Consider the following 16,109-nt stretch of genomic DNA (forward strand, 5'->3'; position numbering starts at 1 on the left):
GGAGAAATGGTTAATCATCCACACCTTTTATAACGGTCTAACATCTAACACTAAATTGATTGTTGATGCAGCTGCAGGTGGTGCCCTAATGAACAAGGATTTCACAACAGCTTATGCCTTGATTGAGGACATGGCTCTAAACCTTTTTCAATGGACGGAAGAGAAAGCAATCATCAATCCTTCACCCTCTAAAAAAGAGGCAGGTATGGACGAAACCTCTTCCTTTGACTATCTATCTACCAGGGTGAATGCATTATCTCAAAGACTTGATCGCATGAGTACTTGTGTTATCACACCTACCTTCTCACCTCCATGTGAAGCATGTGGCCTATCTAGTCACTCTAGCATCGATTGCAAACTAAGTAGTATTGAGCAGTTAAACTTTGTTCAGAATGGCCAAAGAGTTGTTCAAAAATCTCACATTGAACTTTTAATGGAAAACTATTTTCTTAAACAATCCGAACAGCTCCAAGAGCTTAAGGACCAAACTAGACTTTTGAGCAACTCTCTTGCTACTCTCACAACAAAGATAGACTCCATCTCCTCTCACAACAAAACTTCTGAAACTCAGCTCTCCCAAGTAGTTCATAAGGTTGACCACCCCAACAAAATGAATGTTGTTACACTTAGGAGTGGTAAGCCACTCGAAGACCCCATAAGGAGAACCAAATCCAATGACAGTAAGAAAGAGATATGCGAACCACCATCTAGGGAAACTAGGGCAGAAAGAGAGGAACCACGAGTTGAGGAAAACACACCACCTCCCTTTAAGCCAAAAATTCCCTTCCCACAAAGGTTTGCCAAATCTAAGCTAGATAAGCAATTTAAAAAGTTCATAGAAATGATGAACAAAATATACATTGATGTGCCTTTCACCGAAGTCTTAACCCAAATGCCTACCTATGCTAAATTTTTGAAAGAAATCATTTCTAAAAAAAGAAAAATTGAGGAAGGTGAGACGGTCAACCTTACAGAAGAATGCAGTGCCATCATCCAAAATAAATTGCCACCAAAGCTTAAAGACCCAGGCAGTTTTTGCATACCTTGTGTCATAGGGTCAGAAGTAGTGAAGAAAGCTATGTGTGATCTAGGAGCCAATGTCAGCCTAATGCCTTTATCCCTTTACGAGAGGTTGGGAATAGGGGAACTTAAATCGACAAGGATGACCCTACAACTAGCGGACCGTTTTGTTAAGTATCCAGCTGGAATCATAGAAGATGTCCCCGTTAAGGTAGGAGAGGTATACATCCCCGCTGATTTTGTTGTAATGGAGATGGAGGAAGACAACCAAGTACCAATTCTTTTAGGAAGACCTTTTCTTGCTACTGCAGGAGCCATCATTGATGTAAAAAAGGGTAAGCTTGCTTTTAATGTCGGTAAAGAGACTGTTGAATTTGAACTTGCTAAACTAATGAAAAGTCCTTCCATTAAAGACTCTTGTTGCATGATAGATAGAATCGACCATTGCGTGAAAGAGTGCTCTTTAGCATCAACTACACATGATGGTTTGGAAGTATGCTTGGTAAACAATGCAGGTACAAAACTGGAAGGTGAGGCAAAAGCTTATGAAGAGCTGTTGAATAGAACTCCTCCAATGGAAGGTCTAAGTGTGGAGGAGTTAGTAAAAGAAGAACCAGCACTTCTACCCAAGGAGGCACCGAAAGTAGAGCTTAAACCGCTTCCATCAAATCTAAGGTATGAATTCTTGGGCCCTAACTCTAACTACCCTGTTATTGTAAATGCAAGCCTCGATGAAGTAGAAACTAAAAAGTTACTTTATGTCCTCAAGAAGTATCCTAAAGCTATAGGGTACACCATTGACGACATTAAAGGAATAAATCCTTCATTATGCATGCATATGATACTTCTTGAAGAAGACTATAAACCCTCCATTGAACATCAAAGAAGGCTAAATCCTAATATGAAAGAAGTTGTGAAAAAAGAAGTTTTAAAACTCCTAGATGCAGGTGTTATTTATCCAACTTCTGATTCCAAATGGGTTAGCCCCGTGCAAGTTGTACCTAAAAAGGGTGGTCTCACAGTTATTAAAAATGATAAAAATGAATCCATTGCCACTAGGACCGTCACCGGTTGGAGAATGTGTATTGATTATAGGAAGCTTAATAAAGCAACCCGTAAAGATCACTTCCCTCTCCCTTTTATAGATCAAATGTTAGAAAGGTTAGCTAAGCATTCACATTTTTGCTACTTAGATGGTTATTCCGGATTTTTCCAAATACCCATTCACCCTAATGACCAAGAAAAGACGACTTTTACATGCCCCTTTGGGACCTTTGCCTATAGAAGGATGCCTTTTGGTCTTTGTAATGCCCCTGCTACTTTTCAAAGATGCATGATGTCTATTTTTTCTGACTTTGTTGAAAAAATAATGGAAGTTTTTATGGATGATTTTTCTGTGCATGGATCTAGTTTTGATGATTGTCTGACTAACCTTGAAAAAGTTTTGGAAAGATGTGAACAGGTGAACCTAGTCTTAAATTGGGAGAAATGTCACTTCATGGTAAGAGAAGGAATTGTCCTAGGACACTTGGTCTCCGACAGAGGTATAGAGGTAGATAAAGCAAAAATCGAAATTATTGAAAAAATGCTACCTCCTACCTCAGTCAAAGAAATTAGAAGTTTCCTAGGACATGCAGGGTTCTACCGCCGTTTCATTAAAGTTTTTTCATCAATCACTAAACCACTAACAAGCTTCCTTCTTAAGGACGCAGACTTTGTGTTCGATGATGCTTGTTTGCAGGCATTATGCAGGTTGAAAGAACCACTAATCACTGCCCCAATCATACAACCACCATATTGGAGTTTGCCCTTTGAAATAATGTGTGACGCAAGTGACTATGCGGTTGGGGCGGTGTTAGGTCAGAGAAAGGAAAAAAAAGATGCATGCCATATACTACGCCAGTAAGACCCTAGATGGGGCACAGGTAAATTATGCCACAACAGAAAAAGAACTGCTAGCAGTTGTCTACGCCATTGACAAATTTCGGCAATACTTGGTGAGATCAAAAATCATTGTTTACACAGATTACTCGGCCATAAAATACTTTCTAAACAAAAAAGATGCCAAACCGAGATTGATCCGATGGATTTTGCTCCTCCAAGAATTTGACCTTGAAATAAAAGATAAAAAGGGTGTAGAAAATGTTGTCGCTGACCACTTGTCCCGACTTCGGGAGACCAATGAGGATGAGTTACCCTTGGATGATTCCTTCCCGGATGACCAACTCTTCTTATTGGCACAAACTGACGCACCTTGGTATGCAGATTTTGTTAATTTTCTTGCAGCAGGAGTGCTACCGCCTGAGTTAAGCTACCAACAAAAGAAGAAGTTCTTCAATGATCTCAAGCACTACTATTGGGATGAGCCCTACCTCTTCAGAAGAGGCTCAGATGGGATTTTCAGGAGATGCATTCCTGAAAACGAGGTATGTAGTATTCTAACTCATTGCCACTCCTCTTCTTATGGTGGCCACGCCAGTACACAAAAGACTTCTTTCAAAATTCTTCATTCTGGTTTCTGGTGGCCATCACTTTTCAAAGATGTGCATTGCTTTATTTCTAAATGTGACAAATGTCAACGCACCGGTAGTATTACTAAAAGAAATGAAATGCCTTTGAACAACATCCTTGAAGTCGAAATTTTTGATGTTTGGGGTATTGACTTTATGGGACCATTCCCCTCCACTTTTGGGAATCAATACATATTGGTAGCAGTTGACTATGTGTCCAAATGGGTTGAGGCCATTGATTCCCCCACTAATGATGCACAAATTGTTATAAAACTGTTTAAAAAAGTCATCTTTCCTAGGTTCGGAGTGCCAAGGGTTGTAATAAGCGATGGAGGCACAAAATTGCGACACCTTATCACCCCCAAACTAGCGGACAAGTGGAGGTCTCAAATAGACAAATCAAAGCTATCCTTGAAAAAACTGTTTCAACCTCTAGGAAAGATTGGTCAAGTAAGCTTGACGATGCCCTTTGGGCCTATCGAACGGCTTATAAAACTCCCATTGGAATGACCCCTTTTAAACTTGTCTATGGGAAATCTTGTCACCTTCCCGTTGAGCTCGAGCATAAGGCCTATTGGGCAATTAGAAACCTCAACTTAGACCCCAATTTAGCCGGTGAAAAAAGAAAGCTTCAATTAAGCGAGCTAGAAGAACTTAGGATAGATGCCTATGAGAATGCCCGCATTTATAAGGAAAGAACTAAGAATTGGCATGACCAGAAAATCGTCAAGAAGCACTTCAAAAGTGGTGACCTTGTGCTACTCTTTAATTCTAGGCTAAAGCTCTTTCCTGGTAAACTAAGGTCACGATGGTCCGGTCCTTTTCAAGTTCGCACGGTCTACCCTTATGGGGCGATTGAAATATTTTCTGAAGAAACAGGATCCTTCACGGTTAATGGGCAAAGGCTTAAAATCTATAATACCGGAGAAGTAAATGAAGTAGTGGCTGATTTCACTCTGAGTGACCCACCTTAAGGATTTTTATCCTTATTTTCGTCAAGCTAGTGACGATAAAAGAGCGCTTCGTGGGAGGCAACCCACTAATTTAATTGCTTTCTTTGTTTTCTGTTATTTTTTCTTTGTTTTGTAGGTAAATGTCCGAGATTGACTAGGAAACGCAAGAAAAATCAAAGTTACAAGAACCAGAAAGGTGGCATGGCCCGTGCTTAAGTTGGCACGGCCGTGCCAGGAATCACAACACCACCTCAACCAAAATTGGCAGAATGACGGCACGGCCCGTGCTAAAGCTGGCACGGCAGTCCCAACCTGACAGGCCTCCGGGGTTCAAAATTTTCGGCAAATTGTGAGCTTTCCGCATCCTTTCTCACTTTTTCCTTGTTTCTTTCGTTTTTAATCTTAAATCATTGAGGACAATGCTTCTCCTAAGTGTGGGGGGAGCCTAATAAAGTGTCATTAGTCGTAGTGTTTCCAAACTCCCTTGAACTTTAATCTTTTGTTTTGTTTTATTGTAAAAGGCATGAATAAGCAGCTTGTTTTTATTGTTTTATTATGACATAAATTTTTTGTTGTCTCTTCAATGGTCGTTTCTTGTACATTAAAGTGATTTCTTGTGTTATAAGTATTCTTGCTATACCCACATCAAGTTTTATTGTGAAATAAATTCTCCAATGAGAAAAGCACCTAGTTGCAATCCTTGAGTAAGTGTATGAGTAGGTATTTTAAGGAACACGTTCTAGCTTTAATGGTAACCTGGACCCTTAAAAATCTTCAGAGTAAAAGTAGTATAAGTTTATGTGGGAATAATTCTAATGTGATGAAATGTGTAAACCGAAATGGGGCGGAAGGATATCACCACACGTGGAGGAAAGGATACCCTATCACTGACTTCCTAAATGTGGTGATGACTTCTCAAACAAATTGTGCTTGAATTAAACCCTCTAAAAAGAGGAACTTCCTAAGTGAAGTAAACAAGTTGTAGCACTACTTAGGATTATCATAGAAACTTGGAGGAAAGGATACCCTCTCACGGACTTCCAATGTGAAATGATAGCCCCTAGGCATCTACAAGCCCCCAAATGTATAAATTCAGCAAGTCTATCTTAACTCTCCCATTTCTCTTATATGAAATGAAGAAAAGATTTTTCTCGGTCATTTTAGTGTTAAGGTTAGAACCTGTTCCTCATAATATCTATCTTATACAGAAGCAAGAAAAGGGTTGGACTACACACAGACACTCACTTGAGATTTGTTGTCGGGTTGAATAAGTTTACAAGGAATGCTTGAAGTTGTGATTAGTGTACATTGAAATGAAACCTCGAGGGAGACATAAGCTTTTATTTAAAGTGTCATATACTAATCCTTTTGTTGCTGCCTTGTCTATGCCTTTTGCTTGAGGACAAGCAAAGATTCAAGTGTGGGGGAGTTTGATGAGTCATTTATTGCTTACTTTTATATGCTTTTTAGTTTAGTTTTAATTAGATTTTATTTTATTTTATATTAGCATTATTTCCTTTTTAGGATAGTTTACTACAAATTGCATTTTATTTTATTTCAGGAATGAATATTGGATGGATTGAGTCTTGGAGCAAAAGAAATGGACTTGGAGCCAATTGGATGCAAAAATATGAAGATTGAGAGACAAAAATATGTCTCCCCATAGTCAGAAGCTTGGCACGGCCCGTGCTAGCCTTGGCACGGCCGTGCCACCATCCAGAGTGCCTTTTGCTGCTTTTGCTTGGATTTTAAGCTACTCTATTTTTAGCCCGAATGTAATAGCTTAGATTTTAAGTCGAATGAATGCTATAAATAGAGTAGCCATCCATCACAAATATTCATCTTTACTTGGAATTCAATAAGTGACAATTGCTTTTCTAATTAAAGTTCTTTTCTTTTCCTTTATTTTCTTGTCATTTACCTTTATGCTTTGTCTCTTCTCCCCCATGTCTACGATGAACATGAGTGAGTAGACTTCTTCTTGTCTTGGGATTGTTGGATAAGTCTAAATGACATAATCCTAATCAAACCAAGCTCTAAGCCTTAATCTTATGTAACCCTAATTTCTTATCTAAATTCACCGTTTTAACATGGATCAACCATTATCAAAGTGTGGAAACGAAAGTGGAGGGTTTGATAATTGTTTATCCATCATTCCAAATATCAATTCATAAAACGAAAGTGGAGTTTTGATATTCAAACAAGTGAATTTAGACAAGGATTGCAAAGTCAGCGAAATAGGCTTTGCAATCTTTGAGACATATAGTTTCGATCTTCAAGGGAATTAATATCAATCAAGTCAACGAAATAGGCTTGGTTGTTTGAGGAACCAAAATCTAATAGTAATTAAGTCATCGAAATAGGCTTGGTTGCTAGAGGAACATAAGAGAAACTGTCTTGAGAAATTAGGTCTAACATAACATTATAAGCTTATGGTTTTGGTTTGAGAAGGACTTGTTATTTAGATGAAACCAACGATCCCAAGGCTCTTTTTATATTATTAATTTTCAATCGCTTGAAAACCCCAACTTACAATTCTTTTCTCTTCTAATCATTTCCAAAGGTTAATTTAATTGAACTACTCCCTGTCGGAACGATACTCTTTTCATACTACTTCGGTAAGACCGTGCACTTGCGGTTTTATCTCATCAATTACATTGTTGAGATTTGAAGGATAATTATTTAATTATTCCATTTATGATTTTAAGAAAATAAGTGTAACATTCCGTTTAAGGTGTTTTACTCTGATTAATTTATGAAATTTTTATGTTGGGAAAACGGGGTGTTACACATTACTTAAGATATTATTGAATGATTAAGATGTTGTTGAAATGAATTTAATATTATGAAGTCATGCTGCTGTTGTGATCTGCCTATGCTGCTATTGTTATTTAACTAAGTTGCATGAGTCGATATAAGATGAATAAGATGATGTTGAACCTCCAAATATTGGATACATAAGAGATGATGATTAAGATGTTTTAAGAGATCGAGTCCATGCATTAGCATACATATGTTGGGGGCTCATGCCCTGGAGCTTAGTACTTAACACGATGGAGCATTAACTTAAATTAGCGATGGGGGCTTATGCCCTGGAAGTATATTAATACTCAATAACGATGGGGGCTCATGCCCTGTATTGGTACCACATGCATATAAGAGGTCTAAGTTGCATTGTCCCATAGTCGAGTCAAATAATGAAAGATGTATGTGAATTACGATGCTTTAATAAAGTGTTTACTTGATATATTATTATCTAGGCTAAACTTTACTTTTCGCCCCCTATGTTTCAAAATGTTGCAATTTTGGCCCCCTATTAAAAAAAATAGCAATTTTGGCCCCTTTCATCCAAAAATTGCTGAGAAGACGCGTCGTGTCCCAAAAAAGGGGCCATAATCGCAACTTTTTGTAAAGATAAGGGGTCAAAAAACATATTTTTCTTATGTTAGGAGGTCAAAAGAGCATATTTCCCTAAACATAGGGGTCACTTTTGCCATTTTTTTTAATAGGGGGCCAAAATCACAACATTTTGAAACTTAGAGGGCGAAAAGTGAAGTTTAGCCTATTATCTATGACACTATGATGTTTAAGATGCTTTTGTTGAAGATTTATGATGTTAATTACGATTGTTGAGTTATATTGATTAATAATGTTGTTTTGTGAAATCTCACCCCTTTTGCTTGAAAATGTTGCTCTTCGTATGAGTAACTTGCAGGTAATCAAGAGTAGGTTGTTGTTGTGCTATCGTGAGAGGCCTTGTCTCACTGAGTCTTAAGTTGCTCTGATACGTAACGGGAGGGGATCTTTAGTGGTTGTTTCTCTTTCCTTTACGTATTCGATATGTTTTCATGTTGTTTACCTGAATTTTTGAGATGACATTTTTGAGGCCTGCGTGCCAAGACTTTATTAATGATGATGAACTTATCCGCTACGAGTTTGAAATAATTATGTTGAAAGATAATTTGTTAATTATCTCATTTATGATTTTAAGAAGTGTAATATCCCGTTTCATGATGTTTTACTCTGATAATTGAAATGAAATTTTTATATTGGGAAATTGGGGTGTTACACTTTCCCTTTTCCTTAAGGGATAGAGCAAGCGCTTGGTTCCATTCCGTAGAAGTCAGTTCCATCACTTCATGGGATCAAATGAGGCAAGCATTCCTTGCCCGATTCTTTCCCCATTTAAAACCGCTAAACTAAGAGATCAAATCACGCGGTTCAACCAAAAAGATGGGGAATCTCTATATGATGCGTGTGAACGTTTCAAGGAAATGCTTAGACTTTGTCCCCACCATGGTTTAGAAAAGTGGCTCATAGTACACACTTTTTATAATGACCTAACATATACCACTAAGATGTCTGTTGATGCAGCTGCAGGTGGAGCCTTGATGAACAATAACTATACGGAGGCTTACGCATTGATTGAAGACATGGCTCAAAATCACTACCAATGGACCAACGAAAGAGCCATCACCGCCTCTACACCCTCCAAAAAGGAGGCAGGTATTTACGAGGTCTCTAATTATGACCACTTTGCTGCTAAGGTTGATGCCTTAACTCAAAAATTTGAAAAACTTAATGTTAATGTTGTCATACCTTCTACTACATCTCCTCCTTGTGAAATTTGTGATGTTTTTGGTCATATAGGTGTTGATTGTCACTTAGGTAGTGCTGCCAATGGTATTGAACAAATAAACTACGCTCAATACAACCAAGGAACTAGACCCAACCAAAATTTTTATAAAAATCCTCAAACAACCAGAGAATGGCTCAGAAATCAAGTTTGGAAATTTTGTTAGAAAATTGCATGATGAATCAAAATAAACAACTTCAAGAACTAAAAAACCAAACGGGATTTCTAAACGATTCTCTCTCCAAACTCAATACCAAGGTAGATTCTATCGCCACACACACCAAAATGCTTGAGACCCAAATCTCCCAAGTGGCCCAACAAGTGGCCACCTCTTCTCAAACATCGGGAGTCTTTCCCGGTCAAACCGAAACAAACCCCAAAGCTCATGTCAATTCTATTTCTTTTGTGGGTAGTAAGTTAGAAAAGACCGTTGCTGAAGCCAAAAGTATTAAGGGAGAGAGTGTTATGCTTTTAGGTAAGAGATGTGATAGAAAGTGAGAAACCACGTGATAAGAACAAAGCTCCTTCCCCATTAAGGTTTACTAAGCTTAACTTGGAGGCACAATTTAATAAATTTATTAACATCCTTAAGAAGATTTGCATTAAAATTCCCTTTGCGGAAGCTTTGTCTCGAATGCCTCTATATGCCAAGTTTTAAAAGAAATTTTTTCAAAGAAAAAGGCTATAGATTTCAAAGAGACAATAGCTTTGACTAGGGAGAGTAGTGCAATTATCAAGAAGCAACCCCCAAAGCTTAGAGACCTAGGTAGTTTTGCCATCCCTTGTGTCATAGGGAAAGAAACCATAGACAAAGCCTTGTGTGACTTAGGAGCTAGTGTTAGTTTGCTTCCTCTATCCCTCTTTACAAAGATGAGAATAGGAGAGTTAAAACCTACCGAGATGACATTGAAGTTAGCCGATCAAACCCAATAGTTGGATATGTTGAAGACATTCCCGTTAAGATAGAAGGGATATACATCCCGACTGATTTTGTAGTAGTTGACATAGAAGAGGATCGTGATTGCCCTATGATTCTAGGAAGACCTTTTCTCGCTATTGCGGGTGCTATCGTTGATGTTAAATATGGTAGGATTGTTTTTCAAGTGAGTGATGATATGGTAGGATTTGAGTTAGAGAATGTTATGAAAGGTCCCGCTCTTTATTATTGCAACATGATTAAAGATCACGATGTGAAAGAACGCTTCTTAGCGTCATCTACACAATATGATCTCTTTGATCCTTTCTAAGGACACTTTCTAACGGTCAAGCTAATGACTATAAAGGAGCGCTTCGTGGGAGGCAACCCACGCATTTAACTTCTTTTGTTTTGTTTGTTTTTCGTTGTTTTAAGTTGTTTTGTAGGTAATTGTCCAAGCAATATTCGAAAAAATTAAAAATTTTAAAGCCCCGTAGCCCAGAACCTTGGCACGGCCCGTGCTCACACTGGCACGACCGTGCCAGACCTTACCATTACAAAAACAATCAAAATTCCAGGAAGTTGGCACGACCCGTGCTAGGGTTGGCACGACCCGTGCTAGGGTTGGCACGGTCGTGCCCGATCAACAGGTAGGTATAACCACACTTTTGGCCTGCTTCTTCCTTCATTCTCAACCACAAACATCTCTCTACCTTCAAACTTCTCTCTAAAACCTCCATAACCACAAAACCTCAAACCTTCATATCTCCCTCAAAACTTCACCAATTCAAACAATTTCTCCACCCAATGCATCACAAACACCATTCCAATCATAACCCTCCAATCAAAAACAACTTTCCTCCATCCAAACTAAAATCAACCAAATTCGAGCCCCCATTAACCTAACCCTAAAACCACAAATTCATCACCAAATTCCACACCCCAACTCTTAAAACTCAATTAAACCTTCACCACATCACTAAACCAACCTTTTCCACCAAAAATGTAACAGCCCGATTTTTAGCTAGATTTATTTTAATTACTTTTATTATGTGTTTATATGTGTTTGTGTGTGATTATTCATCATTGGGTGCATTTTCATGGGTTTCCGTGTTAGAAGGGTATTTTAGTCATTTTGGACTTAGGGGTATTTTGGTCATTTTGTGAGAATGGGTAAAATTATAAGTTTTGGTGAGAGTTACTTTTAGTGGTTAGTAAGAATAGTTGTTTTACTAATTTACTAGAGTAAAACTAAGATTTTACTGTTATTAGTTAATTACCTTTTTGAGTGTAGAAACATTTTGGTTTGAATAGAAAATGGGTTAAGTCCATTAGGTTTTGGGTTAGGCCCATTAGAGGGTTATACCACAAAACAATTGTTTTAGAGGAAAACCTCATTCATTTCATAAGATATTTTCTAGAGAGAGGTAGAGAGAGAAAGTGGGAGAAGAGAAGAACAAGGGTTAGAGGGAAGAGGAACTTGAAGAATTCAAGGGTTTGAAGAATCATAGGAGCAAAAGTGAAACTTGAGCTAATAGTTGGAGATAATTAAGGTAAGGGGGTTAGTTTTTATCATAATCATTTAGTTAATTCTTTTTCTCTTGTTCTATGCATAATTGATTATGGGAATAAGTGATTATCATGAACCCAATCTTTGAAATTCGTGCTTATGTTGTAGAGATATGTTTGAATATGTTAATTTGATGTTAAATGAATTGTTCATGATGAAATTGCAAGTTCATGATCTATGAAAATGGGTAGTTTGTAAATTATGCTCAATTGGTGAATTATGCATGGTTGTTGATGAATTGTGACAAGTTTCATGATCAATAGATGTTGTTGTTGTTAAGTGATGTTATGGATGCTAATTCATGGCTTGGGTATGCATGATTCATAATTTTGTTGTTGTGAAATAAGTTGTTGTTGTTGTTGGTTTGGTGAAAATGGATACTTATGTGTTTTGCTCAATTGTTGGATTGGGATATTGTGTTGTTGAATTATGGTTGAATTCATGTCTAAATAAAATGTTGTTGAAGTAGATATGTTGTTGTTGTTGAATGATATCATGGGTATTCCATTTTATAAAATAAGTTGTTTGTATTGGTGAAGTTGTGCTAGATGATCATGTGAAGGACCAAAGTAAAATTTGATATACAAAGTTGTTGACTGAGTTGTCTATGTGGTTGGATGAGTTAAACTTGATGAAATTTCTGTTTTTATGTTGTAGTTGTGATAGTCGAGTCGTTTGGGGGAAATTGGGGGTTTCGGGTGAAAATCCAATTGTTAACCGTTTTGAAAAAAATGAGTGTTGTGTAAGGATTTGGAAAATGAATTTGGGAATGTTGAAACTTGAATTTTTTGTACATTAAGATAGGGCTAAGTGTCATGAACACGTAGGTGAAAACGGCATCGAAAACAGATTAACGGTTTGATTTTTATACGTGAAAACGTGAAAGCAAAAAATCTGGTGTTGTCTGTCACACCAGGACCGTGCCACGATTCGGGGCCATCGTGCCACGATTTTGACCAGAATTTCAGTCCTTCTGATGCTGGAAAAATCGTGCCACGATGCTGTCTTTTAAAAAACCTTAAAAATGCAATTTTCTTTGATCCAATTGTTTCCAAACTTATTTCTAAGTATAGGGACTTTATCCTAATCATCTAGGGGTATTTTTATGAAAGATTTAACCTTTTGTAAAAGGGGTCTAGTGGATCTTTGTGTCGTTTTGTCTTGAGATTTATCCATGTTGGTCGGTGGCCACTTGATATGGTTTTTGGTCAAAAACGTTTCTTGAACCAATTGTCTTAAGAATTGTGGTGACTATGTCTCTATAACTAAGTGAAGTTGTATGAATGAATGATATGATATTTATCTTGAGATGTATATGCTATCTTACTTATGATGTAGGAAATGCTTGAATGAGTGAAACTATATGTGATAGTTGATGTTGAATAACATTCTTCATAATCATGTTGTTGTGTGATGATGAATACTATGATTTAATTGTGCATCGCCATGTTTTCTTGATAATGCAAATGATGTGGAGATGAACAATATAATTGGGTGTTGTCCTATATATTGTGGAGAAAATTGTGATTGTTGTCGCATTATCGAGTCCTTATACATGTCCATGCATCATAGTCGTGTTGAGATGATGTTTTATTCATTATTGGGCTCTGGCCTAGCAGAGATCTTTTGAGGTCTAGTTTTAGGGCTTCTGCCTGGCAGAGATCTTTTGAGATCTGGATACGATGTTTTATTCGTTATTGGGCTTCGGCATGGCAGAGATCTTTTGAGATCTGGATATGGGTGACGACCCTGAGGTGATTTGGTACCACATGCATATATGTGTCAATAGGTGCATATCATGACATGAGTCTTATTGATATTTGTGTTTGGTGATTGTGTGTGAATAATTGGAAATTGATATTGTTCATGAAATGTGATTAATGATCGTCCATTGATATATGTGATTTGGTGATTGTGAATGAATAATTGTGAATTGATAATTGTTCATGATACATGTGATTGATGATTATTGATGTGAGATATTGCGGTGTGATGCAAGTATTAATTTGTGTTTACTATTGATCAAATGCATGATGTTTATATTGAAATATTCATGTTAACTGTTATTTTGATTATGATGATGTAATACTTACACCCAGTGGTTTTAACCGCCTACCTGTCTGTATGGATGGGTAGACGTTGTGCAGGAGTAGTGCTTGATGAGTTTGTGCTTGGTGATATCGGGAGCTTTCTCCGATATCGGTGTTGAGTTTAGTCGGCTCTGATCTAGGCTCGTTGTGTCGGTCTAGATTAGTTTATTTTGGATTTTATTATGTTTGGAGATTACCTGTATGTTTGGGATTTTTGAGATGCATCTATGTTGATGTAATTATTTATTCATAACATGTATATGTTGATTACTCTGGTTTATATTCCGCTGCAACTGTTGAGGTTTATATACATGTTTATATGTTTTTGGATTTTGAATGTGGCGTAGCCTCTATTTCTTGAATAAAGGTAGTATTCACATGTTTAATTGTTTTAATAGAAATAGGAGTGTTACAAAAAAAAAAAAAAAAAATCCCCAAAATCCAACCTTCACCAAAACCACACCAAATCCAACCAAGGTCAAGGCAATGGCTTCAAAGAGAAGTGGAAAATAAGTTGCAAGCTCTTCGGGAGGACCTCCCCCAAAGAAGAAAGTGCAGGCAAAGAACCATGACATAATATTCAAGGACAACAAGCAAAAGGATAGGTATAAAGTTCTCATCTCTCTCTTTTGACTTGTGTTGACGAGTCTTTCTTCTTTTTCTACTCCTTTCTGTCCCTTTCGGTTTCAAGGTATTTTTTTTTCCTTTATGTCATAAAAAATGCAAAAAAGAAAAAAAGATTTTGTGGTGATCCAACGTCACTACAGAATTCTCTCACTACAAAATTCTCATGCTTTTATTTCATTGCTACGTTAGTTTTATTTATTATTCAAAAACAACAAAAACATGCAAATAACAAAAAATAAAAATAAAAACTTTTTACAATAAACCTTGATCTTAAATCAAGTGACCGTCATTTTATTTTATTTTCTTAAATCAAACATTAATCAATTTAATTCTACTTCGAGTCTATTTTCATTTAAATTAAAAAACACAAACAAATTATTATTTGCCACTTGGCTTTTCATTTTAAAATCTTTTTCAAAACTAATAAAAAACACACAACCAATCAAACGTCAATTTCTACCCCGAACTACGAGGTTTTGATCCCTTACGGGTACGTAGGCAAAGGACAATCGTCCTTCCAAATCATAAAAAATGTAGATAAATTAGGTCTCACTTTCTTTTTCTTTTAATCATCACTTTAATTTCTTTTTAAGCAAGCAAATTTATAGCACATTAATTAAAAAAAATCAAGAGGTTCCCGTAGAGTACTACGGACATAAAGGGTGCTGATACCTTCCCTTTATGTAACTAAGCCCCGAACCCTAAGTCTTTTCAAAATGGGGTAGTTTGAACTTTTTTCCCCTTTTTCTTAAAAATTAAATGTTCAGTCGTGAAATAAATTAGTGAGTCAAAAGCTAATCAAATAGCCTTGATCTCCAAAAAATGACGCGACACCTGATAATTATGACTTGATTACGCTAGGCCTTAGAGACAATGTGTTTCAATTGCTAGGAAGATTAGGGTGGGTTGCTATGTTGAGACCTATGAGAGGGTATGAGAATTTCACCAATGAGTTTTTAAGTTCTATTGGGAACGCATTACCGGCCTTAGGCAATTTAACACACGTGCCAACAAAGCTAGCAACATTCACAACCCTGTGCTTAGATACCTTCAAAGGGTTATGGCTTGCACCATTTGGGGTAGGACTGAATTGGGGAACACTAGGACAGATGAACTCTTCATGTTGTGGGCTATGCTGAACAACCACCCTGTTAACACTTTCTTTTACTTGCGTGACTACCTTTCCCATATAGGTAATAGGTCTAATGGTAAGGGAGAGATAGTAGTAGGTGGTATCATCACATACATAGCTAGGCAATTGGGAGTGGGTGAGGACCAAGGAATAAACAAGATTGAGGGAAACAATAGGCTTAACATAGAGACCCTTGTCTATGAACTTCATAAAACCTCGACCCCCCATGGCTTATACACTCAAACTCAATGTGCCTGTTTTGATTATACTTCCTAACCCATCTCGGACTAACACCGAGGTGGAAGAAAATTTGTTGTATGTTGGTGATGATTCGCAGGTACATGAAGAGCATATTGTTGAAGAAGCGGAAGGTGCACACTTGCACTATGAGAAGGAGCACCACAACCATGATACCAGAGGAAATAATGATAAAGAAAGATGGACATGGATGCAAACCGAGGTTGAAAGGATAAGCACCGAGCAACAAAGGCAAGATGTTGAATTATCTGGGCTTCGAAATGATGTCCTAAGGGGCAACCACATCGCCGAAGAGAATAATCAAATGATTCGGAACATGATGCAACACCTCAACCTCCAAGGTCCTCGCTATGGACCTCAATGAAAAATGTGAGCCTTCCTCTTCCTCTCTTTCTTC

At 37.3% G+C, this 16,109-nt stretch overlaps 1 non-coding gene across 1 annotated transcript; it reads right to left on the bottom strand.

Annotated features, from left to right (window-relative positions):
• Positions 1–8,679: 8,679 nt before the first annotated feature.
• On the bottom strand, positions 8,680–8,786 carry LOC120577777 (small nucleolar RNA R71). Its single transcript, XR_005643759.1, has one exon. It is a non-coding gene; the product is annotated as a small nucleolar RNA R71 (small nucleolar RNA).
• Between the last annotated feature and the right edge of the window lie 7,323 nt (positions 8,787–16,109).

Source organism: Medicago truncatula, chromosome 8 (assembly GCF_003473485.1).
Source record: "Medicago truncatula cultivar Jemalong A17 chromosome 8, MtrunA17r5.0-ANR, whole genome shotgun sequence".
Lineage (NCBI taxonomy): Eukaryota > Viridiplantae > Streptophyta > Magnoliopsida > Fabales > Fabaceae > Medicago > Medicago truncatula.